Genomic DNA, 24,738 nt, shown 5'->3' on the forward strand with positions numbered 1-24,738 from the left:
CCGCTGTCACTTGCTCCTGCGCTAGGGAACACCGGCCTCGGCCCCTCGGGAAATCGGGGGCTGCGATAGGATGAACGACGTGTTTCTTTTTCCCTGAAGACCTGAATCACAGCGATATGGCCGGGGAAATCACGGCAGGATGAGTTAGCGCCAGAGACGGGAAAGAAGGGCGTGGCAGGGCGACGACGCGGTGGAGAGACTTACCCTAGTCGCAAAGAACGGGACGGTGGAGACGCGGGGACTGCAGCTCGAGGTCGCCGGGGTCGACGGCCTCTGGCGTCGGCGGCGGCTTTCCGGACAGAATGGATCGGGTGGAGAAGAAGGCCTATTGTTGATGGTGCGGAAGATCTGGGCCATTAGATTACACAGATGAAAGGCCCAAAGAAAGAACGTTTTGGAGGCCCAAAAAAGAACCGTTCAGGAGGCCCCAACTAGAAAGGGCTGTCATTCTCAAATACTAAAAAAAAAGGGAAAAGGTCCATTTTACCGCCCTGAACTATCCTCAAAGTCTAGTTTTCCTCCCTGAACTCCAAACTCGGGTAAATCACATCCCTCAACTTCTAAAACAGTTCAATTTACCTTTCTGACCTGGTTATAGGTGGTTTTCAAATACGGTTTTGCCTTTTTATTTTTTTATATTATTTTGGTAGAATCTTTGAAAAATCATAGTAGATCATAGAAAAATCATAAAATAAAAAACTAATTTTCTTGGACTCCACATGAGTATATCTACATAGTAAACATATTATATGGTATACTTTAGTATAAAGTTTTTATTGTAGCTTTAGATTTATGTTTTTCTGTAATTAATTCATAGCTGCAGTTTCTATGGTCTAATTGTGGTAAATTTTTTATGGTAGTCTAATTATTGTATGCTTTAACTATAGTAAAATTTCATACTCATTTCTATCTTTACACACTTTTAACTATTTAACAAGCATAAAACTGAATAAATTTATAACTCAGTTATACATGATCCAATGAGCTTGAAATTTTTAATAAAGTTCAATCATACAATAAGTAGTCGACCATAAAATTTTCACCACAATTAAACTATAGTACTGTAGCTATGAATTAATAACAGAAAATCATAGATCTAAAGCTACAACAAAAACTTTATATTAAAGCATACCATATTATGTGTTCACTGTGTATATCTCCTCATGTGGAGTCCAAGAAAATTGGATTTTTGATTTTATGATTTTTCTATGATTTACTATTATTTTTCAAAAATTTAGCCAAAATAAATAAAAACAAAAAAACAAAATCGCCTTTGAAAACCACCTATAACCGGATCAGGGAGGTAAAACGAACGGTTTTAAAAGTTAAGAGATGTGGTTTACCCGGTTTTAAAGTTCAGGGAGGAAAACTAGACTTCGATGATAGTTTAGGGAGGTAAAATGGACTTTTTCCAAAAAAAGAAAAAAGGGGCTATTAAGAAGGTCTAGCCTCCACAGTATGGGCATGCTGTTCAAGCAGGCCCAAGATGACAATAGCCTTGGCTAACTTCGCATGGCCCATTTCTTAGTGGAAAGTGTCCATTTGCCCTTCCTCACTCGCCTCTCCCAATAATTGGAAAAAAATTGCTCAAAAAATAATAGAAAAAATGGCATCTCCCAATCGAAAACCATTTTCTTAAGGGTTTATTTAGTTGAGCTACGTAGTTAGGCTAAAAATTAGCAGCTAATATTAGCTATTCCCTCCGTTCCAAATTATAAGTCGCTTTGACTTTTTTAATACATCTATTTTGATACGTATCTAGACTATCTAGATACGTAGCAAAATAGATGAACCAAAAAGTTAAAGCGACTTATAATTTGGAACCAAGGGAATAGATATTAGCTATCGACTAATTGAACGCTTGGCTAAACAATTAGCTTACCTAGCAATTAGCTCTTGTATCCAAACAGCCTCTAAAACTATTTGTTGAAAATCATTTTTATTTTATTTTGCTCCCTCTACGGTTTTAGTAGGGTCAACAACCAGTTTGTAGGCTGTCTGTTGAAACCATTTGATTTTGATCCTTCAACGGTTTTGACACGTGACACCATGTTGGCCACGCTGAGGGAGCAAAAATGGATGGTTTCAAGAGAATAGAGAGATAAAAAAAAAAACTAGTTTCCAATTGAGGAAGACGAATTGACTTTGATGAAAGTTGTGGGTAGTCAAAGGAACTTTTCCCTTTGAGTGAAGTCCTAACCTTCTAAATCGGAAGAAAACCTCAACTCCGTTACCTGAATTCATACATCCTCTAACTTTCGAAACAGAGCAAAATACCCTCTGACCATTTTAAAGTGGTTTTTTACATGGTTCTTATCGGTTTTAAAAGTTTTTTGTAGTATTGAAGTTGAGAGGGTTTTCAGACAAGGTGACAAGTTGGGGGGGGGGGGGGGGGTTCAAATACTCAAATAGACTTCCCTCTTTCCTTGATCGACGAGAGGTAGGGATCAAAATGGTCGGGAAAATCCTCTAACCATTTTTTTATTTCATATTTATATATGGAAACAGAATCGGGATATCGAGAACAATACAATGCGGTCGGATACACGTCGATAATGGTCGGGAACGGTAAATTAAATCGGAAACAGAGGTGAAACACGGGAAGAATGAATAAAATTTTGAAACCTAAGCCTTCAAGGCTTCCTATCCGCATGGATGGCGAGCGTCCCTTCACTATTTGCACAAGTTGGTAAACGGCCCACTGCAGCCCACGATGACCCCGTTCGCTTCGCTGAAAAAATAAGCTGAAACAATGTTCCGGCTGATTTGTTATAAGAGAAAAACATTGTTCCGGCTAAAAAAATAAGCTGAAAAAGACGGATTATAAGAGAAGCGAACATGGCCTATGTCAACACCACAATAGCAAGTTGTAATGTAAATAGCACCACATCGCCTCCCCAAGTGAGCGGCAGAAATTGCAGCGCTTATAAAACTAGTATATTGCCTGTGCTAACGCTACGGTGATATTTAAGACCACAAATTAAACAACCAAAATAATGTATATGCTTTAATGATTTTTTAAAAATCATCGATCACATATTATAATATTATAATAAAAAATATGATTCTGATTACAACCTGACATACCAAATAAAGATTACTTGCATGACAACAATGATATCAAAATATAGTGGATAAACACACATGTCTTTGCATGACAACAAAGATAGAGAATTAACATCAACCAAAAATAAACTGAAATTATCACTAAAACTGTAGCAAAAGAGTAATACAGGCAAACATAGCTCGAAATATGCAGACAAGCATAAGTCCAAATATATAGTCTTCAATTTGAGAATGATGAAGTACATCTCAAGGGTTGTGTTGCTGCTCAGAGAGCCCCGGTGGCATCCCTGCAAGTATCATCAAGAATTAAAGCCTGCAATAAAAGAGAAATACCATGTATCTATCTCATATCTCCCAGTTCAATCTTCGTGATATTTTTCACCTTTGTGAATTCTTTATGTTCCCGTAAGCTGGCTGCATGCCGCTCCTCCTCATGTCCTTACTACCAAAACAATTGAGGTCAAATGAGCAAGAAATATTTTTTTGAACTGAATGCGCAGAGAGGTCATGCTTCAACTAACATTCAGATAATAAATCTTCACATAACACTTAAGTGAAAATAGTAAATGTGTGATGAGACAGGAAAATTAAGACCGTCACAAGCCACATACCTTTCCCCAGAAGCCAAACACCTTAGAGCATCTCCAACCAAACCCTCAGCTCAAATTTTGACTGCCTATCCTTCAAAGTAGGGCTCCCTCATCCAGATTCCACCCCCTACTTTGCTGTGAACTCCATCCGATCTCTCGTATTTGCCTCCCTACTTTCTCCCACCTCTATTTAATGCATAGAGTATCTTGTAACTAACAAATGAACCATTTTTAGCAGCTATATTTCTAATATTTATACTTCTAATGTCTACATTCCCACCTCTAGCCATGGTAACACCAACATGTTATCCTCTTTTACACTGAAATCTTTTGATCTCTTCTTGCTTCCTATCGGTAGACTGAAGTAACACCCAAAATTTGCCTCTTTTGGAAAATAGGTTTAAAAGGATTTAATTCTGTATTTTGTGCTCATGAAATGTAGAAATAAATAAATTTCTCATGAATTTAAAATTTATCATAAAATAGTAACATATATGTGCATTCATGTTGCTGCATATTATTTTGTGAATGTTTGATATTGATCAAAAATTTCAAAGAGAATTGAAATTTGAATTTAAAATGCTTTTGGAAAATTTGTTTGGAAAAAGAAAAAGGAAAATTCTTTCCTTTCTCCCCTCCTCTGTTTTCAGCCCGAGCAGACATGCTAGCCCGGCTCGACCTCCCCCTAGCATCCCGCGCTGGCCCAGCCCAGCGCCGGTCGCCCGCCTCTCCCCTTCCTCCTTCCTTCCTGGGCCGGCCCTTTCCCTAGCCGCTGACCACCCGGGCCCGCACGTTAGTGCCGCCCCCTTCCTCCCGCAACCGCAGCTCCCGGTCAAGCCGCGGCCGCAACCGCGCCCGCTCCACGCGCGTCGTGGGAGCGCCCCCTCCCCGCGCCCTGGCCTCTTTTTAAGCGAAGTCGAGCCCCTTGTGCACCCCCCCTGCTGCCTCCTCGCCTCTTTTTTGCATTCACCGGGCGCTGCCGAAGCCGCAACCGCCGAAGAACGCCGGGTTCCGCCGAGCTCGGAACCGCCGCGTGGCCTGTCTTCCCTGAGTCATCTTCGACCCTATTCTTCCACTCTGTGAGCTTCGTTGTGACCCCCCTCTTTCTCCCCATGCAATCAATTCATTGTTTCACGGTCCCTAGGGCTCTACCCGTAGGTGCCGATGATCTCCGGCCATCGTCCATGGCGAGCGCCACTACAGCCGCACCCTTCGGCCACCTCTTTGGCCTGGACATGATCGCCTGCTCCCCCTCTCTCATCCGAAGGTTTCGGTTCATCGAATCATGAACCAAAGCCCCCGAACCGAGCTCGCCGGCGGGTCCTCGCCGTCGGCCATGGCGTCTGGCCACCTGGAACACTGTTCCGGCCAGCCCCCCCCCCCCCCCCCCCGTTCTCTCTCCTCTGTTTTAATCCCGACCGTCCATCGCGTGATCTACGGCCTAGGATGGCCGATACCCTTTCGCCGTGGCAAATTTGTTAAAGAGCCCCTCCCTTTTCCCGAATTAGAACCCGCCATCCTTAGCGTATTTCCCCATGTACGCTTTCTCGTTTTGAAAGCGTAAAGTTAACTGTTTTAGTTCAAAGTACGCTTTCAGTATTTACAGATCTGCCATTTGAACTGTTTTGCTTATAAAATCATCGTTTTAGCTCCGAATTGATCCGTTCAAATCGCGTTAGCTTCATAATTTCATAATCTACATGTTAGAACCACTGTTAGTCAAGTTTCGAACTTTTTAAATTTCATGGTTAGATTTAATTAAATATATTGTTATAGGAAATCCTGTTTAAATCGTAACTTTCGCATTTTAGCTCCGTTTTTCGTGAACTTCGCGTTGACGTGATCGTAGCGAGACATAGATTATTTTCATAAATAATTTATCTTGTTTTCTATACTATTGGTATATTGTTCTAATTATAGGAATGTTTGCTTTGCATGAATGCCTTTGAAATGTTGTATGTTTTCGTGTTGGTCGCGTTCAGACGATGAGGAGAACGTTGGAGACCAAGAATTCTTCGACAACCAGCAGGACCAGCAAGAGTTTGTGAACCAAGGCAAGTATTGCATGGGCCTACCTTGATGTCCTAATCACTTTAATCAATTACTCATGTGCATGTGTCTAATTTTGATAACCCTAAGGACATTCTAGACATTTGATGACTTGTTCCCTTGACTCCTATGGGGTAACTGCATATGGGTAGATTGCTAGTGCTCTAACTGAACATGATCTACATGATGATGAATGATTCTATGAAACTAAAAGTATAACATGATTTATAACAACTGTTCCATAGGGCGAAGGTGCAAATAACTTTTGATCATGTTGCTCCTGGCCCTCCATAAGGACTTATCTGTCGGCAAAAGCTGGGACTGACAGTGCAACTGGGAGAGTCATATGGCTCTGACTTTAGCTCAGTAATAGAACCTTTTCTACCTAGTTAGAGGTTACCTTTATGGCGCAAAAGGAGCTTGCCACGTTGGGTATAGGGCTGTCTCTGTTCCTATATGTATAGCCGCGATGGATATGTGCCATAGGAAAGGGGGGTTCCTATATCTGCTTGCCAAGGAAACCTAGCGGTCCTAACTTGTTAGAGAAACCTATGAAATGACTTCATAGTGTACCCTGCTCGCTCACCTTGGCAGTGACATGGGAGTAATTAACCCGGGCATATGGGAATCACGACTCGCGGTGAATGTGCATCACCTCTACAGAGGGTAACAAACTATTATAACAGCCATGCTCACGGTCACAAGCGGCCTAGAAAACTCACAGAATAACTGGTTGCTTGTTGATGATCATTTAAGTTGTTCTACGAGGATATATGATGCACTTGACCCTGATATCTGTTCATATGGGATTAAATGGGAGCTTAAGCATAATTTTATAATACCTGAGAATAAAAGCTTGACTTACTAAAAATGCTAACTGCAGTAAACTAGAGTCAACCTTTTTGAGCTTCATAACCCCATGTTAACTTATTAAGCATGGGATGTACTTATGCTTGTTTATTTTTTTTATTTGGATAAAAATCCCAGATGGGTAACAGATGACAACGGGTATGAGGAATTCCCTAAGGATTTTTAGATTTGTGGTCAACCAGTTGACCTTCCCTATAATGAAGCCCCATGAGAGAGTTATCTTTTTATATTCCGCTGGTGATGTAAGACTAAGTTATATTATGGATCTGATGTAAGAGACATCGTGATGATACTTTATATAATTTGTCAACTTGTGTGTGTGATTGATACCTAGGCACACACGAGTTTTGTGTATTCAATTTTATCCTTAAAATTAGGTGTGACAAATTAGTATCAGAGCCGTGTTGACTGTAGGACGCAAGCCTAGTTAAAAACGGTCGTTTTAGCATCTTTGCTCCTCTAGTTTCTTGCTTACTATCTTATTCTTGTTATTTTATTAAAATATTTATGCTTTTTATACCTTAATCTATTATATAAAATTGTTGATTCTAATTCTATCTCACTTTAAATCTATAGATGTCTCATAATCCGAAGACTGCCCGACTCAGCACTGCTGGCTATCGTGTCCTGTTCACCCCACGAGCTCCACAGGCGGAGAAGGAGATTGTGAACATCTTCGACGATGAGGAGATGGCTACCCCGACACCTGCACCTGCTCCTACTCCAGCAGTCGCACCGGTCTATCCTATCATAGCTACACCTGAGGAGTCGACGGTTACTTCCCCTACACCTGCACCATCCCCAGTTGTCCCCATGGTGGATGAGGAGATAGGCTGGAAGTGCAAGTACTACTTCAAGCCAGCCCCAGAGACGGCCTACTACCACACCCTCCTCACTCACATGTTGGACGACTACTACCCGACCCGCACGCCTCCATTAGCTACCATTGTGCAGAGTACCAGCATCCATTGGAGGTCGTCTTCTGGAAGGTAGAGCTGGTGGTCACCGCTTGGAACGACATCAAGAATGGACATGAGATGGAGACTGTCCACCGTGCCACTGCTAGGAGGGCCCATGCCTTGGATGGCATGGAGGATGCAGCATAGGACACCTACATCCACTACCATGGTCGTCGCTTTGAGGCCATGAGGAAGGATCGTTTCAGGTTTCTTCCTCGCAATGATCATGAGGGTGTTTGGCAGGTCTTGGCTCGACCAGAGAGTGACCCAACTCTGGAAGCAACGGTGTAGCATGTCCATGCTATGTAGGGGGTGGATGAGGAAGTCAAAGGAGAACTGTGTGCATCCCAGAGGGCTGAGAGACGCCTCCAAAAGCAAGTGGATGAACTTCGAGCTCAACTTGGGCAGCCATCAATCTACAAGAAGCGCCAGTCCTTCACCATGATTGACACCGCTCCATAGGTGTTAGGTGCCTTGATTAGGAGTGTAACGTCGTTAGTTTGTGTTTCATATTTAGTCTTATTTGGTCTTGTGAACTTAGATGATTAGATGTTTTAATTTGTGAACTTGGTTGATTTGGTATTTGTTTGATTGATGGAAGTTTGTGGGCATGTCCACAACTTCCTTAGATTAGAACCTTAAGTTTAGAATGAAATCTTAATGCAGATGTTTCGTTTTATCTTATCTCTGTTGTGCTGATTTCTAGAGTAGACTGTATTCTTTATCTGGTATCTCGAAATCTAGGCTGTCAAAAATTATGAAATTTTTGTGGAGATAACTAGACCTCTGTATCTTCCAAATGTCTCTGGAATCACATCAATAGCTATTCAGGTTTGTGAGATCTAGCTGTCATAAGTTGATGTTCCTGCGCTGTCTGGAACCCAGAATAGATTTAGTTTAGCTCTACTTTTGACCATGTGTGTGTCAGAATCTATAAAAGTGATCTACATAAAAGTTGTAGCTGATCTCCTAAGCTTTCTAACAATTCTTGGTGCACCTCTGTTGGATCTCTGAAACTCGAGTTATAATAGTTTTACTGAACTACTGAATTTGAATCTTGTTCAGAAAATTCTCAGCATTGTTTCTTATCTTTTATAAGCTCTCTATAATTGGAAAATCTCTAAATTTTGTGCATTTGTCGGAAAACAGATGGCCACAAGAGGAGGAAGAGGCAAAGGCCGTGGTCGTGGGCATGATGCTCTCATAAATCCACCACCGCCGCCACCTGTGACCATGGAACAAATATTGGGAATGTAAGCGCAATTGATGCAAGCTATGATGCAGCGCTTGGACAATGAACCTGCAAGAGGACCACCGCCTGTTCAGGTCAGAGATAAGCATGGAGAGTTTATGAAGGGTTATCCACTGGTGTTCACTCATGCCACAGACCCTATGGAGGCAGATGATTGGCTACGTGCTGTAGAGAAGCAACTTAATATAGCACAATGCAATGATCTAGAGAATGTGTTGTATGCTTCTAGTCAACTCCAGAGAGCAGCTCAGGATTGGTGGGATTCTTTTTAGTATGGACATCCCAACAATACTCCTGCTATCACCTAGCAGGAGTTCAAGGACAATTTCCGGTCTTATCATATCCCTGATGGACTCGTGGAATTGAAGCAGGAGGAATTCAGGTCTCTTAAACAAGGATCCATGACTGTGGCAGAGTATCGTGACAAGTTTGCTCAACTGTCATGCTATGCTCCAAATGATGTGACTGAGGACAAGGATAAGCAACGTCGTTTCCTCAAGGGACTCTATGATGGACTGCAGCTTCAACTGATGTCCAACACCTACCCCAACTTTCAGTCATTAGTGAACCGCGCTATTGTGATTGACGATAAGCGCAAAGAGATGGAAGCCAAGAAGAGGAGGCTTCAAGGGCAAGCTTCTAGAAGTAACACCCGCCCGCATGCCTATCCCCAACAGGGTTTTCAGCAAAGGAATGCATGACCAACTAACTAGGGTAACCATGGTCAGTATCCTCAACGGAACCAGTTCCAGCAACGCCCTCAGTACCAGCAACATTATGGTAATCAGCGTCCCCCGCAACAGACCGGAAATCTAGTAACACGCTAGGGACCACCCAATAATGCTCCTATGAAGAGTGGTGCACCCAATAACCCCAATGCATGCTACCGCTATGGAGAAGTAGGTCACTATGCTCATCAGTGTCCTAAGAAGCAGAATCAACAAGCATCTCAGAACCAGACTAGGAATTAGAAGTTCAACGCCCGACCACCTCACACTGCGAAGGTGAACTATGTGTCATCTGATGTAGCTCAAGAGACGCCAGAGGTCATGTTGAGTACGTTCAGCGTCAACTATATCTCTGCTATAGTACTTTTTTATTCTGGTGCTTCGTATTCTTTTATTTTCTAAGCTTTTGTTAGAATACATAGCATACCTTTGTATGCCATGAAAAACCCCATACTAGTAAATTCACCGGGAGGTAGTATGCCCGCTTCATATTGGAGTCCCTCAACTAGCATTTCCTTAAGAGGGGTAGACTTCAAAGTGAAACCCATTATGTTGAGAACAGCGGGAATTGATCTTATTCTGGGAATGGATTGGATGAAACAACACCGGGCAGTGATTCAGTGTTAGGAGAAATCTGTGATTGTGACATCACTCAATGGAGATAGAATCTGTGTAGAAGTGTTAGTGCAAGCTCAGCCTACAGCCACAGTGAACCAGCTAGATGGTGAAGCCAATGAACAAGATCGTGTCATGGAGGAGTTCCCGGATGTTTTCCTCGATGACTTGCTAGGTATGTCACCTGACTAAGACATTGAATTCATTATTGAATTATTACCTAGAACTACACCAATAGCTAAACATCCATATAGAATAGGGGTTAATGAATTAGAAGAGCTTAAGAAACAACTAAAAGAGTTGCAAGAAAAATGTTTCATATGCCCTAGTTCTTCCCCATGGGGGACACCTATGATCTTTGTGGATAAGAAGGATGGTAGTCAATGGATGTGTGTGGATTACCGTTCACTTAATGAGGTTACAATCAAGAATAAATACTCTTTGCCTAGGATTAATGATTTGTTTGATCAGTTGAGAGGAGCCCATGTGTTCTCCAAGATTGATCTCCGCTCTGGTTATCATCAGCTTAAGATTCGAAACTCAAACATACCCAAGACAACATTCGCTACACGGTATGGATTATATGAGTACACCGTTATGTCGTTTGGATTAACCAATGCACCTGCATACTTCATGTATCTGATGAATAAGGTGTTCATGGAGTTTTTGGATAAATTTGTGGTGGTATTCATAGATGACATACTGATATTCTCCAAGACTGAAGAAGAACATGCTGAACATATAAGGTTAGTCTTGCAAAAGCTTAGAGAACATAAGTTGTATGCTAAGCGGAGCAAGTGTGAGTTTTGGTTGAAGGAAGTCTCTTTTTTGGGTCACATTGGCTCCAATGGTGGAATAGCAGTGGATTCAGGCAAAGTGCAAGATGTATTGAATTGAAAACCATCAACCAATGTAAGTGAGATTCGTAGCTTTTTAGGATTAGCTAGATACTACAGGAGGTTCATTGAAGGTTTTTCCAAGCTAGCCAAGCCTATGACAACTCTATTGGAAAAGAATGCTAAGTATGTATGGTCGGATAAATGCCAGGCAAACTTTGATGAGCTAAAGAAGAGATTGACTATAGCTCCAGTATTAATTTTACCCGATTTAAGCAAGAACTTCTCTATATATTGTGATGCATCCCGTTTAGGCCTTGGATGTGTGCTTATACAAGAGGGAAGAGTGGTGGCATATGCATCGAGACAATTGAGGAAGCATGAGTTGAATTACCCTACTCATGACTTGGAATTGGCAGCTATGGTTCATGCTTTGAAGGTCTAGAGACATTATCTAATTGGACATAAGAGTGATATCTATACCAATCATAAGAGTTTGAAGTATATCTTTACCCAATCAGATCTGAATTTGAGACAACGTCGCTGGTTGGAATTGATCAAAGACTGACTTGGAAGTGCATTATCACCCGGGAAAAGCAAATGTCATAGCTGATGCACTTAGTAGAAAGAGCTATGCCAATGGACTTCAGATGACAATTATGTCAGTAGAGTTGTGTGCTGAAATGGAGTATCTCAACTTGAGTTTTGTCACTAATGCAATGGAATTGGTGATAGAGCCTACTTTGGAGCAAGAGATACGCAAAGGTCAATTAGAGAATGAAAAATTTAAGGAGATAGCAGATAATGTAGTGCTTGGAAAGGCACCCGGATTCATAATGGATGAGAATGGCACTCTTTAGTTTGGAAAAAGGATATGTGTACCTGAAGTGAAGGCTATCCATGATGCAATTCTGCAAGAGGCCCATAAGTCTGCTTATTCTATACATTTCGGAAGTACCAAGATGTATTTGGATCTCAAGGAGAAGTATTGGTGGTATGGTTTGAAGAGAGATGTGGCAGAGTATGTGGCTTTGTGTGACACATGTCAAAGAGTGAAAGCTAGGCATCAAAGACCTATAGGGTTACTACAACCAATGAATATTCCTGAATGGAAATGGGAAGAAGTTGGTATGGATTTTATCGTAGGATTGCCCGCACTCAAAGAAGTTATGATTCAATATGGGTAATAATGGATTGACTCACCAAGGTTGCTCATTTTTTACCAGTCAAGACTACCTATACGGGTGCAAGACTAGTAGAGTTGTACATGGAAAAAATAGTGTGCTTACATGGTGTTCCCAAGAAAATTGTGTCGGATAGAGGCACTCAGTTTACATCACAATTCTGGCATAAAGTACATAGGTCTTTGGGGGACAAAGTTGAATTTTAGTTCTGCTCACCACCCGCAAACTGATGGACAGACTGAAAAGATCAACCAGATTTTGGAAGATATGTTGAGAGCTTGTGCACTTTAGTATGGTGATAGTTGGGATAAGAGTCTACCATACGCAGAGTTCTCCTATAACAACAGTTATCAAAAAAGTCTCAAGATGGCACCTTTCGAGATATTGTATGGACGTAAATGTAGAACGCCTTTGTTCTAGAATTAGACTGGTGAAACTCAAGTGTTAGGACCCGATGTCCTTAGAGACGCGGAAGAACAAGTGAGAATGATTAGAGACAATTTGAGAGTGGCTCAGTCCCGACAGAAGAGTTACGCTGATACTCGCAGAAGAGAGCTGACTTTCGAAGTTGGTGATTATGTGTACTTGAAGCTGTCACCAATGAGAAGTGTGAAAAGATTCAATATGAAGGGAAAGTTAGCACCAAGGTATATAGGACCTTTTAAGATCCTAGAGAGATGTGGAGAAGTAGCTTATCAGTTGGAACTGCCTAAGAGTTTGTCATGTGTGCACGACGTGTTCCATGTTTTCCAATTGAAAAAGTGTTTGATGGTACCAGAAGAGCAGATTCCTTTGGAAGAACTTGCTGTCAAGGAAGATCTTACTTATGAAGAGTATCCGATAAAGATCTTGGAAACTGTCGAAAGAGTTACAAGAAGCCGAACTATAAAGATGTGCAAGGTATAGTGGAATCGATATATAGAGGATGAGGCTACTTGGGAAAGAGAAGAGGATCTAAGAAAGACTTATCCCCAACTGTTTGAGTAAGCAATCACCCGAATCTCGAGGACGAGATTCATCTTAAGGGGGGTAGAATTGTAACACCCAAAATTTGCCTCTTTTGAAAAATAGGTTTAAAAGGATTTAATTCTGTATTTTGTGCTCATGAAATGTAGAAATAAATAAATTTCTCATGAATTTAAAATTTATCATAAAATAGTAACATGTATGTGCATTCATGTCGCTGCATATTATTTTGTGAATGTTTGGTATTGATAAAAAATTTCAAAGAGAATTGAAATTTGAATTTAAAATGCTTTTGGAAAATTTGTTTGGAAAAAGAAAAAGGAAAATTCTTTCCTTTCTCCCCTCCTCTGTTTTCAGCCCGAGCAGACACGCTAGCCCGGCTCGGCCTCCCCCTGGCATCCTGCACCGGCCCAGCCCAGCGCCGGCCACCCGCCTCTCCCCTTCCTCCTTCCTTCCTGGGCTGGCCCAAGTCGTGCGCGCTGCTGGAAACAGTTGCGCCTCCCTTTCCCTAGCCGCTAACCGCCCGAGCCCGCACGTCAATGTCGCTCAGGCCCGCACATCATTGCCGCCCCCTTCCTCCCGCAACCGCAGCTCCCAGTCAAGCCACGGCCGCAACCGCGCTCGCTCCACGCGCGTCGTGGGAGCGCCCCCTCCCCGCGCCCGGCCTCTTTTTAAGCGAAGCCGAGCCCCTCGTGCGCCCCCCTGCTGCCTCCTCGCCTCTTTTTCGCATTCACCGGGCGCTGCCAAAGCCGCAACCGCCAAAGAACACCGGGTTCCGCCGAGCTCGGAACCGCCGCGCAGCCTGTCTTCCCCGAGTTGTCTCCGACCCCGTTCTTCCACTCTGTGAGCTTCGCCGTGACCCCCTCTTTCTCCCCATGCAATCAATTCATTGTTTCACGGCCCCTAGGGCTATAACCGCAGGTGTCGATGATCTCCGGCTGCCGTCCATGGCGACCGCCGCCACGGCCGCACCCTCCAGCCACCTCTTTGGCCTAGACGTGATCGCCTGCTCCCCCTCTCTCATCCGGTGGTTTCGGTTCATCAAATCGTGAACCAAAGCCCCCGAACCGAGCTCGCCGGTGGGTCCTCGCCATCGGCCATGGCGCCTAGCCGCCTGGAACACTGTTCGGGCCAGCCCCCCCCTTGTTCTCTCTCCTCTGTTTTAATCCCAACCGTCCATCGCGTGATCTACGGCCTAGGATGGCCGACACCCTTTCGCCGTGGCAAAATTGTTAAAGAGCCCCTCCCTTTTCCCGAATTAGAACCCACCATCCTTAGCGTATTTCCCCGTGTACGCTTTCTTGTTTTGAAAGCGTAAAGTTAACTGTTTTAGTTCAAAATACGCTTTTAGTATTTACAGAAATGCCATTTAAACTGTTTTGCTTATAAAATCGTCGTTTTAGCTCTGAATTGATCCGTTCAAATCGCGTTAGCTTCATAATTTCATAATCTACATGTTAGAACCACTGTTAGTCAAGTTTGGAACTTTTAAATTTCATGGTTAGATTTAATTAAATATATTGTTATAGGAAATCCCGTTTAAATCGTAACTTTCACATTTTAGCTCTGTTTTTCGTGAACTTCGCGTTGACGTGATCATAGCGAGACGTAGATTATTTTCATAAATATTTTATCTTGTTTTCTATACTGTTGGTGTACTATTCTAATTATAGGAATATTTGCTTTGCATGAATGCCTTTGGAATGTTGATGTTGCCGTGTTGGTCGTGTTCAGACGGTGAGGAGAACGTTGGAGACCAAGAATTCTTCGACGACCAGCAGGACCAGCAAGAGTTTATGAACCAAGGTAAGTATTGCATGGGCCTACCTTGATGTCCTAATCACTTTAATCAATTACTCATGTGCATGTGTCTAATTTTGATAACCCTAAGGACATTCTAAATATTTGATGACTTGTTCTCTTGACTCCTATGGGGTAACTGCATATGGGTAGATTGCTAGTGCTCTAACTGAACATGATCTATATGATGATGAATGATTCTATGGAACTAAAAATATAACATGATTTATAACAACTGTTCCATAGAGCGAAGGTGCAAATGACTTTTGATCATGTTGCTCCTGGCCCACCATAAGGACTTATCTATCGGCAAAAGCTGGGACTGACAGTGCAACCGGGAAAGTCATATGGCTCTGACTTTAGCTCAGTAATAAGACCTTTTCTAAATAGTTAGAGGTTACTTTTATGGCACAAAAGGGGCTTGCCACGTTGGGTATAGGGCTGTCTCTGTTCCTATGTGTATAGCCGCGATGGATATGTGCCATAGGAAAGGGGGGTTCCTACATCTGCCTGCCAAGGAAACCTAGCGGCCCTAACTTATTAGAGAAACCTATGAAATGGTTTAATAGTGTACTCTGTCCGCTCACCTTGGCAGTGACATGGGAGTAATTAACCCGGGCATATGAGAATCACGACTCGCGGTGAATGTGCACCACCTCTGCAGAGGGTAACAAACTGTTATAACAGCCGTGCTCATGGTCACGAGTGGCCCAGAAAACTCACAGAATAACTGGTTACTTGTTGATGATCATTTAAGTTGTTCTATGAGGATATATGATACACTTGACCCTGATATCTGTTCATATGGGATTAAATGGAAGCTTAAGCATAATTTGATAATACCTGAGAATAAAAGCTTGACTTACTAAAAATACTAACTGCAGTAAACCAGAGTCAACCTTTTTTAGCTTCATAACCCCATGTTAACTTGTTAAGTACGGGATGTACTTATGCTTGTTTATTTTCTTTATTTGGATAAAAATCTCAGATGGGTAACAGATGACAACGGGTATAAGGAATTCCCTGAGGATTTTTAGGCTTGTGGTCAACCAGTTGACCTTTCCTGTGATAAAGCCCCACGAGAGAGTTATCTTTTTATATTCCGCTGGTGATGTAAGACTAAGTTATATTATGGATCTGATGTAAGAGACACCGTGATGATACTTTATATAATTTATCAGCTTGTGTGTGTGATTGATCCCTGGGCACACACAAGTTTTGTGTATTTTCAATTTAATCCTTAAAATTGGGTGTGGCAACTGAGAGGCTTGTTCAACAACATTTTGTCCTTCAGGTGAGATACTAAAATAAGACACATCAAAATCAACCTCAGCGCTGTCCACATTGCTCCCAAAAACATCATTGAAGCTGGGCATTTCCATCTTCCTGCACTGCAAAGTACATTGCAAATCAATTCAATAAGAGTTGCTGAATTAAACAAGCCAAATCAATTTGTTATTGCAAAATCAATTTCAATGTACGATGTTCAGTTGCACAAACCGTAAAACATCTATTACATAAATGCTCTCACTCTCTCTTTGACCCTATATGCTCTCATGAAAAGGTTAAAAATCATTTGCCATGTGCTTTTAGCTACTTGTCTGAATTCTATGTTTGTCGCATTTAATACCTGCCTAGCGGCACAAGCAACAAGCAGTCGTACTATGTTTTATCTGCTATCTACTTCCTGCTCTTTCTCTCTATCACGGTGGATGGCATAGCAGCACAAGCAGTAGATCCCCGTCATCGCGTGCGGTGCTTGCTGCTCAGGCACAGACATGGCTGGATGAAAAACTCGAAGCTCGTTTGCTCGCTTGGCTCATGGTTGGCTTAACTCGGCTCGGCTCGTTATGATAACGAGCCGAGCAGAGCCAAGATTTTAGTTCCTTAGCTATAACGAGCCAACTCGAGCCAGCTCGCGAGCTGCTCGTGAGCTAAACGAGCCAAGCTTCTAGAAAAAAAAGTATCTAACTGGTCTAGATGCATTTCTTTTATATTATTATTATTCTCAAACTTTAGATAAATGCAAATATTATATTTTGTGTATTTTTTATACCTGGCTCGCGAGCTTAACGAGCCAGCTCAAGCTTTTAATGAGCCGAGCCGAGCCGACTTTCTGGCTCGTTAGGATAACAAGCCGAGCCGAGCTAGCTCGTTATCTTAACGAGCCAGAGCCAGAGCCGAGCCAGCTCGTTATCCAGCCTTAGGCACATAGTAGTAGCGCGCGAGTGAGCTGCCCAACCAGCGCACGAGCAGTGCTTGTTGCTCCAATTGATCGTAGTTGTGCGGATCTATAATGTCCTCCCCACGATGGGATCTAACAGATACGGTCTCTCTCTCTCTCTCTCTCATCGTCTCTACTGGTACTAATGCGATTGGAGGATTGGCGTACCTGCCGATGATGTAGCCGGACGGCAGCGTCGGAGACCGGCGGCGTCGACGCAGAGTAGGCGTTAGCGGACATGTCCGAGCGCGCGCAGGCTTGCGGTGGTTTTCCATCACCACCGTCTTGATTGGGGAGGGGATCTCGTGCTTCCGCCGACGGTGCTTCAGCCCGCGGTGGTGCGCGTCTAGGCAGTGGAGCAGTGCCCGGACATGACCAACGCCAGCAGGAGGCGACTGTCGCGTGTTCGTCGGGGGGATGGGGAGGGCGAGGTCGGGGGCCTGGTTCGGGGCGGCGGCCCTGGATCCTGACGGAGCGACGACGTGGATCGGGACGGGGAGGGTTGGAGGTAGGGGCGGCACAAGGAAGATTTTTTTTTTCTGAAAAAAGCAATCGGTGAAAAGGAGGGGGAGGGGATTGAACTGTGGCTGCGCGGGAGCGGGTGTGTGGGGCTGGGCGTGGCGCGGGAGGACATGCGAGTTATGAGGAGGTCCACGGGAGGGCGATGGAGGGCAGACACTAAACATTAGCCGTCGGATTTGGATAAGTAATGAGTGAGAATGACTAAGAGATAATCTGGTGCATCTGTTTTGATGGTGTTATATTTTATGGGTGCATTCATGTGTGTGGGTGTAATATAGATCATGACTGTAGAGCAGGTATTTGTTGTGTGGCTGTCGATTTATTCTAACTGGTGTATTATAGAGTGGTGTAGATAGATAGCGAAGGCACTAGCTGCTGGTACAACACGTAGGGTAAGGCTATTCGCACTCATCTACCTCTATTTTCATACTCTAAAAGGAATATTCTATCCTAGTCATCAAGATTCTCTACTCTATATCCATTTCTTCCACACCCATGTTATCTCTATTCTATACTCTATACCCACTATTTCATATTTTATTCTCCTCCCTCCCCTTTCTCTCTCTCACCAACTCTCTCTCTGCTACAGTGTTTAGCGTGCTGTGCGGCCGGTACGCTGGAAGTAGCAGTGTGCAGACGCACGCGTGCTGCAGAGCCGTTTGCAGGCGCACGGTGCGAGCGTGCGGTACGCCACCGCGTGCTGCAGGACTGTTTAGCGGTGCTCGTTGCGGATAGCCTGAGTGCGGTACTCTCCCGTGGGAATGTTGCCGCTAAAATATGGGATCCGCGAAAACGGTCTCGAAAATTACGGGAGAACGATGCCGCTGAAATACGGAATCCACGAAAACGGTCCGGAAAAATACGGGATCTGTTAAATTGGTTCCTGTTTCTACCAAATTTTCCCCGCGAGTAAATGGTGCTGGTCGGTATTGGGAGTTTCCCGTACCATTTTCATCCCAAACGAGAGGACAGGACGGCCCGTTTTTGGGAAACAACGCTCCAGATACCAAACACATCTCATCTCAAAACACTCGCACAGTATCGCAGCAGCACAGCACATCCGTCAACTGCCAGCTGACAAGTGCACCGGCAGCAAGAGGCGAAGACATTACTGACCTTAAACTGGATTGGACTATTGCATCATGCCATAAAGCCTTAATAAAGGAACAAAATTCAGCTGAGGGCGCAAAAGTGCAAAAAGAAGCCTACAAGGGCAGTCCCAATGATACATTAATAATGGTTTCTATCCTCATTAAATGACTTACCACGTAGGTAAAACGTTGACATAACAATGTAATTAATGAAGAAAGAGAGAAAAAAATCATAGAAATAGTTTCTTCATGAAGAAACCAGGTCTACTCTTGACCCAATGCACCAAGAAACCATAAAATCGTCATTGGGGAGAAACCACCAGTTTCTAGGGAGCTCGTGTCGCACTCCTATTAGAGGAAGAAGATAGAGTTGGGAGAGAGAAAGAGAAAATAATTATTACTCATAGAAACCATGGGTTGAAAAACAGTACTTTTTTTATGCGGTATCCTACATTACAGAAACTACTAGTTTTTTTTATTGGGACTGTCCTAACGGAGTCATAGCAGGTTAATCGAATTTTAAAACCGACTATACTAAGAGCGCACCGAGCAGGTGCCGTGCGAATTTGTGATGAGCATTTTTGTACATGGAAGTGAAACGGCACAGCCTCTATCCAATGCTTTGCCTTCATCCTTCAAGACTTTCCGCAAGAGGAGCAGCTCAGTCCACAGGCAGCGACGAAAGGCCCGTCTTTTTGAGGTATTGTATTTAGTAGTAGTAACGTCTCGTATCTATACTGTTGATCCTGAAAACTGATCTTGATCAGGGCAGGCCTGATTCTCCTTGTTCCTGATCTGTGGCATTGTCTGGTACTGTTGTTTCTTAGGTGAGCTCTCAAACGACCTCGCTGGGTTGCGGCGCAGGGTTGATAGGGCCCTGGGGAATGCCGAAGAGGGTGGAGAATATCTACCTGTGGCACTCGTCGCAGAAGCAGAAGTATGAGAAGTGGCCTTCATCAAGAAGCTTGTGGACCGTGGCTCCTGGAACCACCCGCCGCACAAATTCAGCCACTGACGGCGAGACCACTCGGTCGTCCATCCCCTGTTGAGATATGAAAGGTTAGTTCTTTTATTCCCTCGGCTACACGTACGTGCAAGGCATATAGTTTGAGAAGTTGAACCACCAAGCAACATAATGGACACATCCAATTCGTTGTGTCCAATTGACAACACACGGTGCTTTTATAGCACCTCCATTTCCCAGTTCTTATGCCATTTGGGAGTTGCTATTTGTTGATACATACAAAACCAATTACGATAATACCTAACTTATGCATCAATTTTCTTTAATCATGCAAAACCAAGACTATTCAGCTACAATTACTATTGATGCAACCTTTCAGCTGTGCTGTGACAGCTTTTTTGAAGCCATATATAGTGGTAACCTTGACATGCACAGACTCCGACAGGGTGAGCCCAGATGCTAGGCGGCTACAGAACACCTTCTAAACAACGTCATTGTGTGCAAGCACGCTATGTGTGAAATAGCTGGAGTAAGTTTTTCAGTTTCAGAGAACAGAGTACAAACCTGCCATATATGTATTGGGCCCAGAAATCCCACCCACACTCTTTCAACCTGATTGAACAGAGACTTGATGAGTTCAAAAAAGCCTCGAGCCTCTTTCTTCTGCATTTGGATGTCAGATAAACTGAAACCCCAGTCAGATACTTGCAGCACAGCTTCCTCTACAAATGGCCTTGCATCTCCCTGGCGCACAGACTCTGCAACATTCCTTTCCCAGAATGCATTGAACACAGGACCTTCCAGTAAAGTTTTGTCCTGAATCAACAACAACAACAACAAAGCCTTTAAGTCCCAAACAAGTTGGGGTAGGCTAGAGTTGAAACCCAACAGAAGCAATCAAGGTTCAGGCACGTGAATAGCTGTCTTCCAAGCACTCCTATCTAAGGCTAAGTCTTTGGGTATATTCCATCCTTTCAAGTCTCCTTTTATTGCCTCTACCCAAGTCAACTTCGGTCTTCCTCTGCCTCTCTTCACGTTACTATCCTGACTTAGGATTCCACTACGCACCGGTGCATCTGGAGGTCTCCGTTGCACATGTCCAAACCATTTCAACCGGTGTTGGACAAGCTTTTCTTCAATTGGCGCTACCCCTAATCTCTCACGTATATCATCGTTCCGAACTCGATCCCTTCTTGTATGACCGCAAATCCAACGCAACATACGCATTTCCGCGACACTTAGCTGTTGAATATGTCGTCTTTTCGTAGGCCAACATTCTACACCATACAACATAGCAGGTCTAATCGCCGTCCTATAAAACTTGTCTTTTAGCTTCTGTGGTACCCTTTTGTCACATAGGACACCAGACGCTTGCCGCCACTTCATCCACCCTGCTTTGATTCTATGGCTAACATCTTCATCAATATCCTCGTCCCTCTGTAGCATTGATCCTAAATATCGAAAGGTATCCTTCCTAGGCACTACTTGACCTTCCAAACTAACATCTTCCTCCTCCCGAGTAGTAGTGCCGAAGTCACATCAAAGTTTTGTCCTGAATAATGCCGTAATATTAGTACTTGGCACGAGAAAGGGCAAATGTTCACATTTAATCAAAGGGATGAATACTAAGAATTCTTAAGCTAGCACCAATCAGGCATGGATAAATCAATTACTAACATGTTAATGAAGCACAACAATGCTGGTGTTGTTGACCTATGTGGAGCAGATGTTGAGTGTATAGTTGCATATGGAAGATAAATATAGATGCTCCAAATTTTCAGCTGATTTTTTTTTTAAAAAAAGGTATTTATCTAACTAAAATCCAGTGCCACTTCTTCCTTGTGTGATTGTCTGTTGTACAAGATACCACACATCTTACATCTGATTTTCCTATGCCTTGAAACAAACAGAAGGTTTCTATATTATAAAGTAAGAGCAGGAATGGTAAAGCAAATAATCATGTCATTCCCATATTGCCCTGCAGCAGCAGGCCCAATTTTTCATTGGTACTTTGAGATAGTACATAACACTGATATCAGCATACCTTCTTCCCCAATGACAGTGACAACCAACTCTCTGGCTGTCCTTGCTTTCCAGAAAGGAAGGTTTGGCGATAAAAGAACGGTAGCAGTGATGGAAACCTCCGAGCTAAAATGTGCATCAGTTTCCGTTTCGTTGACCAGCTATCCCATGTTTTACGCCTCTCGTCTTTGGTCATCTTGAAGTCGTATGGATTTGCCATAGGTGCGAACATTGCTGCACCTGGACACGGAATAATAAATTACATATCAGCAGACCTAACAGGAATACTTACATATACAATAAGCATGTAAGGTCTGTGTTCTTTGAAGACAAAAGCAATAAATGCTTTTGACTGGAATAACCACATGTTAATCTTAAGATGCAATGGTAGTTATGCCTTGACCAGATCAAGGTTCCAAACAAGGAAGGCATATGTGCATCTGTGCTTTCAGTTACAAAAATATCGTTACAGATTTCGATGTTCTGAGTAATCCAATTGAATAGAGCACCCGCATTTCATTATCATTGAGGCAAAAGTGATATACTAACAAACTTACAAAAATGTAAAGCATGGATGGCATTATGTTTAGGTCACAATCATTTCAAGAATTAAGTCTTCTGAAGTTCAAAAGGCATAAGCAAGGTATGACATTGCATATCCACAGGCTGAAAACAATGGCTCCACTGTGCTAGTGTCAAAAACAATTGCAACCAAAGAGGCATCCCCATCAAGAACTCGCCAACATATAAACTTACAGATCCAAAACAATATAGAAGAAAACCATATGAGGTAGGTACCAGCAACTCGATCAGGAATGTAGCGAAGAACACTCCAGGCATGCATGCATGACACCTCCAGAGTAGCCCACAACCCAGAACTTTTCCGGAATATTGAGAGCATTAGCCAGATAGAGCATGTCCAGTGCAGAAGAATTGAGATTCCGGCCTAGGTGTGGATCGCTTTCACCAAAACCAGGTAGATCATAGGTCATAAGTCGTACTCCAAATTCTTCCAGAAGAGATGCACTGATTCCAGGAATTCCTGCATGAGAAAGAACAATGTAGATCAAATAGAAAGCATGGAAATGCCAACACTATTCGGCAAATGATGTGATGCTCTGATAAACTAACATGCCATACCAACTCGACTAGATTCCCTACCTGCCAGCCTTGATGAAAGAAAAGAATGAGGAGCAATCAGTGAAAATCTTGCTCTGTCAGCTGAGACTCCTAGTTCTTCATAAGCCAGATGCCGTCCATAAGGAAGTTGGATTCTATCGGCACTTGGGGGACCAATGATAAGTTTCTTTGGAAGCTCTACTGGAGTTTCATTGCCACTCCCAACACCTAAAACTGCATGGAGAACATTCTCATTATGCAATTAAAGTGGTGCACTGATTCCTACATGGACAAACTGTAACGTGGATCAACTGACCACGGTGCACTGACAAAATGGATGTCTAATATGGCACTACTGGATAGATGCTGCATTGGGCCATAAATTAATAGCATGAGGATATTGAGAATGAAGTCACCTTAAATTCATAATATTATTCGAATTTCGAAATATATATAAATTAACATGTTCCAGTTCTCAAGTAAGACGCTTTGGTTCACAATGAACCAAACTGATCACAAAATGTACATAAGAAATCAGTGACAGAGTAAATCGGACTAAAAATAAACTGACTTGGTTCATACTCATCATATTATGGTGAAAGATAAGGATGAGAAATAGACAGTGCCTCCATGAAAATCAATTAATTAAACTAGACACACTAGACAAACCATCTGTACAAATGTGAATGAAATAGGGTCAAGCAGTTTCCCTTGTCCCATTCTCAAAAAGTAGAACAATTGACTAGTGGTATCCTTAACCATTGCACTGATTCAGCGGATCAAACACAAACCCAGAATACACATAAAACATTAGTGTAGTTGTGGGTTTTTCTTGTCAAAGCAACGTTGCCCAAGCAAACTAGGCATGGATCCCAGGGTCTGAAAATGTATGGATGCAAATGTCACATTTTTCAACCAATTCGACAGTGAAACGTACTACAGAATAGATATCTTCTCACAGATGAGAGAGGTTATAATCCAAAATTCAAATTAAAACCCTCAACAGAAACTGAAACACGCGTTTATTCCCGATTCTCCGCAGTCAGCTAGAACCGTCCCTGCAAAAGAACAAATACAAGATAAAACGCACATAGCATATTGCGGGACGCCACAACCACAGTTGCACGCTCAGCAGGAGGCAGAGACGCGTCACGCCAGCGCGCGGTGTAGCGGTGCTGACGCAGAGAAGAGCGGCGGACGCGAGATCAGCGGTTACCTAGGAGCGTGACGAATGCGACTGCGGCGACGATGAGCCAACACCTCACTGGGTCGCGCTCCTCGGGGAGGTACTCGTTCATGAAGCTGAAGCGCTTCCCCGTGGCCGCCGCGCAAGCTCGCTGTCCTCGGCGCCGGCGAGGCTCTGCGCGGCGACGTCCCACATCCCCCGGCCCAGCTCCCGCAGCATCTCCGCCGTCGACTCCGCGAACCCCTTCGCCTGCAGCGCCCACCCCTCCTCCTCCGCCCTCCCCTCTTCCTCCTCCCCGTACCACCCGGCCCCCACCGCCGCAACATTCGCCGCCGCCGGCGCGTGCCCCCCGGCGCCGGGGAGGCGAACGCCCGTGTCCCCCACGAGAGTGGGCAGGTCCTCGTGCCACGTCATCGTGGCCGCGGCGGCGGCGCCGATCGCTTTCGCTCCGCGTGTACGTGCTCCCGTGCTCTCGTGCAAGAGAGAGGTTTGGAAATTGGGAAGCGAGGAGAGGGAGTGGGAAGACCGGCACTGGGAGCTGGAAACGGAGGCGAAATGGCGGAGCTTGAGACGTTTTGGCTGACTTGTGGGTCCCGCTAGGCTGTGTGGGTAGGAGTTTCGGTGGGTGTCCCTGGCTTTGGTGGTTCCTGGGTTGCTTTCTTCCCCACGAGCGTCCACGGATCTAGGCCGTAGGA

At 43.7% G+C, this 24,738-nt stretch overlaps 1 pseudogene; it reads right to left on the minus strand.

Annotated features, from left to right (window-relative positions):
- Positions 1–19,106: 19,106 nt before the first annotated feature.
- Positions 19,107–24,679, minus strand: LOC136535886 (uncharacterized; annotated as a pseudogene).
- Positions 24,680–24,738: the final 59 nt, after the last annotated feature.

The sequence above is a fragment of the Miscanthus floridulus genome, chromosome 2, assembly GCF_019320115.1.
Source record: "Miscanthus floridulus cultivar M001 chromosome 2, ASM1932011v1, whole genome shotgun sequence".
NCBI classification, from domain to species: Eukaryota; Viridiplantae; Streptophyta; class Magnoliopsida; order Poales; family Poaceae; genus Miscanthus; species Miscanthus floridulus.